Source organism: Rhagoletis zephyria, unplaced genomic scaffold, assembly GCF_001687245.7.
Source record: "Rhagoletis zephyria isolate East Lansing unplaced genomic scaffold, Rhagoletis_zephyria_1.1 Rzeph_scaffold_05133, whole genome shotgun sequence".
NCBI classification, from domain to species: Eukaryota; Metazoa; Arthropoda; class Insecta; order Diptera; family Tephritidae; genus Rhagoletis; species Rhagoletis zephyria.
In genome coordinates, this window is record NW_016162216.1 from 17,332 (window position 1) to 24,014 (window position 6,683).

The 6,683-nt window shown below is 31.8% G+C and overlaps 1 long non-coding RNA gene across 1 annotated transcript; it reads right to left on the bottom strand.

The window, feature by feature from the left end:
* Positions 1–5,854: 5,854 nt before the first annotated feature.
* On the bottom strand, positions 5,855–6,253 carry LOC108371668 (uncharacterized). Its single transcript, XR_001848778.1, has 2 exons — positions 6,097–6,253; positions 5,855–6,021 (listed from the first exon to the last, which is right to left on the bottom strand). It is a non-coding gene; the product is annotated as an uncharacterized LOC108371668 (long non-coding RNA).
* Between the last annotated feature and the right edge of the window lie 430 nt (positions 6,254–6,683).

Below are 6,683 nucleotides of genomic sequence, written 5' to 3' on the forward strand. Positions count from 1 at the left end.
AATAAAAATTTCGAAATCCTCTCAACATAATCCTTAAATTTAGGTTACTCTGTTGCATAAAAAAAATAAATTTTTGTTGTACTGTGTTATTATACTTACATCTGAAACTCATGTTGACCTGTGATATTAAAAGTGCTATAACTCCTTTGTTTATTATTTTAGTAATATAGTTTGAAGGCAACATTTTCTTGAATTTTTAAGTACTTTCGTTTGGTAAGGAAAAAAATATACTTTAGGGGGGGTAAAATTTTGTTTCTGCCCTTATCATGCGAACGCGACTTCAAAGCTTAAAAAGACATAAGAACGAAAAGTGAAGCTTCTCAAGACAAAAATAATGACATATCAATTTTAAAAATCGGCCGTCAAATAACCAAGTTACAACGAAAAAACCATTTCGGCTGTATTTCGGAGGGTTAAAAAAAAAAAATAAAAATTTTTCCAGAACCCTCTCAACATAATCTTTAAATTTAGGGGCGGACATTAGCAACTTTTTTTTTTTGTATGGGGACCGACCCAGTCTAATGTACGTATGCTTTCCACATCCACTTGAATGAATGGTTGCGAAATCTCGACACACGTATCTTTCTGTGTTTGCAAAATCTGCGGCGCGCAAAATACTCTTGGTTAGTGTCGTCGCTGTTATTAATGGGAAATCGGAAAATAAAAAATAAAAATTTTAAAACTAGTTTCCTTTCTCTGTGTTCCTATCATCAGCAGTTCCACATCCTCCGTTGTACATACATATGGGCATTTTTAAAAAAAGGTAAACCGAAAATGCAAGTAAATGAATTTAAACGGCTTTATAACTTTATATTTCGTATTCAGATGGCGAAAAGAGGTTTTGAAAACGGTAAACTGTGGAGAGAAGAATTAAAAAAATTAAATAAAAAATTAAATTTGGTATGTGTTACTAGTAAAAATATTGTATGGGCGGAAAATCTGTCGCGTCCGTTACCAGATTTTAATTCAAAATTAAATAAACAACAAATTGCTTCTGATTAAAAATGAATTGGTTGTGACGGTCCATAATTAGACTTTATTTAAAGAGTGTTTAATAAAGGAAAACCTTACACGATTGCTGAATTTTGCTTAGTTTTAACATGTACGTCTGAAATCACTTCTGTTTTTGTCGCGTCCGTTATGCCCTACTATCGATTTTCTCGACTTCAGTGTTCCAAGTGCACCTAGTTTTTTGTCAACCAAAGGACGGTATAAAAGCTACACAACAGCAAATTTTTTTTACAAGTGACTTCAGTTTTCGTATGATTTATTTAACTCTAAAGTCGTACGAATGTCGCGTCCGTAACCCAGGAAATACCCATATGTATGTACTTAAATTGTCGTTTGTATAAGGTGCTTGTGTGCTCGGTTTTTCTATTCAAGAGAAAAGTTTGATAACAGTGATACAAATTAAATATCTATTGCCTTATCCATAAAAAATTATGTAGCTTTAAAAAAGGTTAATGCATTGAAAAATGTATGAAAATGTAATTTTATTAGGCTCTTTAAACGTACTTTATTTCTGATTAATAGGGCCATTAATGTGCAAATGTTTTTTAATAAGTGTACAAAGGCTTTTAAAGTAGCGACTTGAATTAATACACCGTGCGACAGTCAATTTTACACACGAAAAAATCAATATATTCACAAAACTGGGGGTCAAGTATAGTAAAACTGCGTTTTTAGTTTTTCTCTCTGACGGATTTTTTTTTTAAGGACTTTAAAATTTTTATAATAAGATTGAATAAAAAAATTTTCAAAAGATTCGGTCCATTGTAGAATAATAATATTGGTATCAATTAAAAGTAAAAATTCTGTAGAATAGAAAAAAATTGAATTTGTGGGTGCACCAGGACGAATAAGTATTGAAAATGTCCTTTTAAAACTTTATCCTTGAACATCCTTGGAAATTTCCAATATTTATTTTTGAAAAAAATATATGTCAAGGACTAATATTTTAACTACCACATCCTCGAATTTCGCCCTTCTAACTTTATTAGTTTTAGATAAAAAAATTTTACACTTCTCCTAATAAGATATTGATAGTTACAATATACATAAATAAAGATATTGGAATCATTACTATGGAACCATATATGCGCTCAAAAAGAACAAACTGACCGTATGATATACCTAGGGTTTAAATACTTTAATCGTTTTGTATACAAGGGCGTTGCCAGCCTTTCATCTAGAAAGCATGAGTTTATATAGAGGGAAAAAATGTTTTTAATTATATTTTTTTTTGTATATATAAAAATTTTTGGGTTTAAGAAAGTAGAATTTTTGTGGCCTTTACAAGGATAACAATTTTTTAACATCGGTTAGTAATTTTTTTGTTTAAAATATTTTTCTTTATTAAAAAAGGTATTTTTTGCTTTCAAGTGTTTTTTCTTAAATTTTTATACCCGAAGTATACAATCTTTTACAACGATACCAAATTCTTAAAATCGGTTAGTAATTTCTTTGTTAATTTATTTTTTTTTATAAAAAAATTTATTTTTTTCTTTTAAGTGTTTTTTCTAAAAGCTTTATATACCAAGTATACAAATGCGCATATCGGAAGAAAGAAGATTTGATTGCGTTAACAACACGATACATTTTTTTTAAATCGGTTAGTAATGTGTTTGTTTAAAATATTGTTATATATGAAAAGGGTATTTTTTCCTTTTAAATGTTTTTTCTCAAATTTTTACATACAAAGTATACAAATATGTATATCAGAAGAGAAGAAGGGGGTCTAAGCACGTTTACAACGATACCAACTTTTTAAAATCAGTTCAAAATCGTTTGATATATAAGTTTTTTAATTTTTCGAAGATCTGGAGAAACTAATATTACCACTTATAACAGCTGTTTAAGCGTCACACTATCTGAAAATAGAACAAAGATTTAATGAGGGTGCTCACTACTGTTAGTTGAACCAGAAATATTAAGTAAAAACTGCGTTTATTGTATCCTAGGGGAAGAGATTAAGCATTTTTTCTTACACTCTCTAAAATACCTCTGTTGTAGATACGAGGTTAACGCAGAAATGGGACGATATGTAATATAAGTTTGCAAAAAAAAGTTATAAACCATTTAAATAAGAGCAAGAGGCGGTCTACGACTGTTTTTGTAGTTATTTACATATAACAATAAAACATAATTTTTTTACCAAAGATCCTATTTCGAACTTCGAAGGCTCATGTCTCGATTTTGGAGGCTAACATCGAAAAACGGAGAAATTATTTTTTTACCTATGACTCAGTCTCTTAAAAAAATGGTTTGGTCCAATACCCAGCAGAGTGCTGTGCAGTGATAATGATTCTAGTATTTTCATTTATGCATACTGTAACTATCAATATCTTAGAAAGAGAAGTTTAAAATTTTTTATCTGAAACTAATAAAGTTAGAAGGACGAAATTCGACTTTAACTTTAAAATATTTTGAATTTAACTTTTTAAACAGGTGACGGCCCTCTTCCAACAGCTCAGAAATATTCTTAGAGTTCAATCGAAAGATTTTTTAACACTCCTTCCTTTGATAGCCATATTTTCATATTTCTATAACTTGTGTATACATAAATTCGACATTTCTAGCAGGTGGCAACCCTCTTCAAAATATTTTCAAACTACTTTCTGAAACCCCTTTCGGTTGGTACTCATATGGTGATACATATTTCTCTTACTTAGTATAATTTTTCTAAACAGGTGGCCAGCCTCCTATAAGTAGTTCAGCTAAGAAACAAGGCTTTTCAAAACCATTTCGATTGATATCCAGTGTGTAACAATTGATTTTTTTTTTTTTAAATAATTTGAATAAAATTTTTTAAAGGTGGTAGCTCTTTTCTAAAAAGTAAACCCTTATTGCACATCTACAGGCCAAGGTTTTTAATTTTACGTCTCATTTTAGCAAATCGGAACGAACGGTGCGGATTTGATGAATTTAATTTTTTAACAAGTGGCAACTATTTTCAAAAAACTAAAACCAGTTTGCACATCTACAGTCCAAGCGCTTTAAAAGTGACATCTCACTTTTGAAACTCGGTCGAACGGTGCAGATCTTTTATCCTGAACAAAAAATCCCTTCGCGTATTATATATGTTACCGCCCAAACTCTATCTTAGGACCAACTAGTTTTTCTTAGGCTAAACTAGTTCTACCTAGATCCAATATACCCGTCCAACGTGGAAACAAGTCGGACGCAACAATATTTTGGACTGCTTACCTGGAGTTGGGCTGATGAGGCCGCCTACGCGGAAAGGTATTCTGCGAAAAAAAATTCTGTGGCCCCTTATCTAGTTTAGCCTAGGCAAAACTAGTTTGTCCTATGATCGGGTTTGGCCGGTAACATATACATATATGAGCGTGGTTCATAAAAACACTCTTTTTGAAAATCCATAAACGCTACATCAGAATATTGTTATTTGTGATAAAAAAGAGACACGTATTTTATTTTATTTTTTTCAAAAAAATCGCATCATTTTTTTAATTTGCTCACCCTTTTGGATCCACCATTCTGAATTTTGAAAAATTGTCTTCATATTCCTAATTAGCAACCCCAGAAATCCCCTGGTAATAAGTTTCAACCAATGACAAGGCGTAAATCGTTCAGTATCAACGTGCTAATTTTACTCGGGTCTTTTCGAGAGCATATTTTCGGGAACTAGGCCCATTCTAACTGTCCAAGACAGATGTGTAATAAAGGGAATGTTCCCCAATAATACCAGACTAATTATATGTAAAAACCATATTTTTAGCTGCATTTTAACATGTCACAAAAATAAAAAAATTGAGAGCGTTTTTATAAAAACCCGACCAGCGCGACCTCTAAGAAAACTTTTTTTTTTAAATAAAAAAAAACACGTTTCTCAGTGTTTATCACAAATAACAATAATTTGAGGTAGCGTTTATGAATTTCCAAAAAAAAATTTTTAGGTCCACTTTTTATGAAAACTCATATTTTGATATAGGAGGCTAGAGAAATTGAATACGCATCGTTTCGAAAATTATAAAGGTTCTTGTTTTATTTTTTCTTCTTCATAAGCAATAAAAGGAAAATTTGCTAAGTCCAAAAGAAGCACCACAAATCCGATAAGGCCAAAATAATACGACATCTTTTAATAAATATCGAATCCTTCTGATTATTATGGAGTTTTGCTTTGCTTTAAACGCACAAAATGTTTGATTCAAAGTCTTGCGAAATAGTTAAAGAAAATGGCTATAGGAAGATTATTTCCCCTCCTGTAAAATTTTTAAAATGGGCCTTAGCAACTTTTCTTTCTAAGCTAGCGATATGCTGTAGTGTAGTAAAGAGGTGCTTAAGTTTTGTATAAAACCATGCGCTTAACCTTTTTTCTTAAAACTCCCACCCGAGCGAACATTTTCACATTTTCTTCGAAACTTATTTTCGCAGTTTGGTAAACTCCAATTTGATTTTAGATCCCGGGTTTCTTCGACAAATTTGCTTAGAATTACACGTAAAATCCCCCGACTGCCAAAAAATTTTCAAACATTTTCCCACTGCGCACCTTTGTTATTATATTAAGTGTTTATCCCTCTCTTCTCCTACATACTCATCTTTAACATTTTCCTTGTATGAATCTTAATCTACATTAAATCTTATACCAAAACTGCCGCTTAGCTCGTTTATTTAATTCAGTGTCAATATTAAAGCATACATTTAGGAGGCATTTCCTCCTCATTACTGTCAATATAGAATTCGACATCACCTAATGGACATTTTTTCGACATATAGCTAAGTCTGCTACTAAATCGTCGGTCTGATAACTTTTGTATTTGTATTTAAAACAAAGTAGGTTTCATATGAAGTCAAATAATTTTATTGCAAGAAATATCATTTTTTATAAAAGTGAATTGAAATTTTTGAGTTCGAAAATTAGTTCTTGGAAAATTAAAACATTTGCATATTTTAAATCAGTTAACATTCTGTCAATCATTGTGTCTCATTAATCTTTGCATTCGGCGGCAGGTCCTCCAATTTTAAGCTTCTCGCAACAGTTTTGCCTGGTTATAAACCAGTCTAAAATTAGAGGAGAAGACAGTAATAAATATAGAATTTTCAAATTAGCTTAAGTATTTAATTGAGTCTACTTACAAGTACGCGGTCTTGATTGGCAGTTGAGATTGCGTGAAGCACACTTAGAAGCTTGGTCTCCTACCACGGCCTAGTTGGCCTCCAAGTTGGACGCGTAGGCCTCCAAGTAGGTCTCCAAGTAGGTCTCCAAGTTGGGCGATAACCACCACCACCCTCTGGATCTGGCTGGGCTTGAGTCATTGCTATAGTGATTAATAGCACAACTCCAAAAACTAGAATTCAACAAGTTAGAAGGAACATCATATATCGCGACCTAAGAACTTACGGAACACGAAGGAATGCCTGAACAACATGTTTTTATAACTTGATGATTTCGAGTTTGAAAACGGGAAACTGCGCCGACGTACTTTTATAGGAGAATTGAAATCAGCAAACAAGTGTTCTTCAGATAACACTTGCAAGTTTTTTAACAATTATATAAAATTTGAACAATACATAACGGNGGCTGCCTGCGGTGCGTTTTTTATAGCTCAATTGACAACGAAACTACAAAAGATATTTTAAAAATTATTTACAGCGATTCATATAACACGGTCAACGAAAAAAAAACGAGAAAACTGACAGAAGGGAAAAAAGTTGTTTCACTT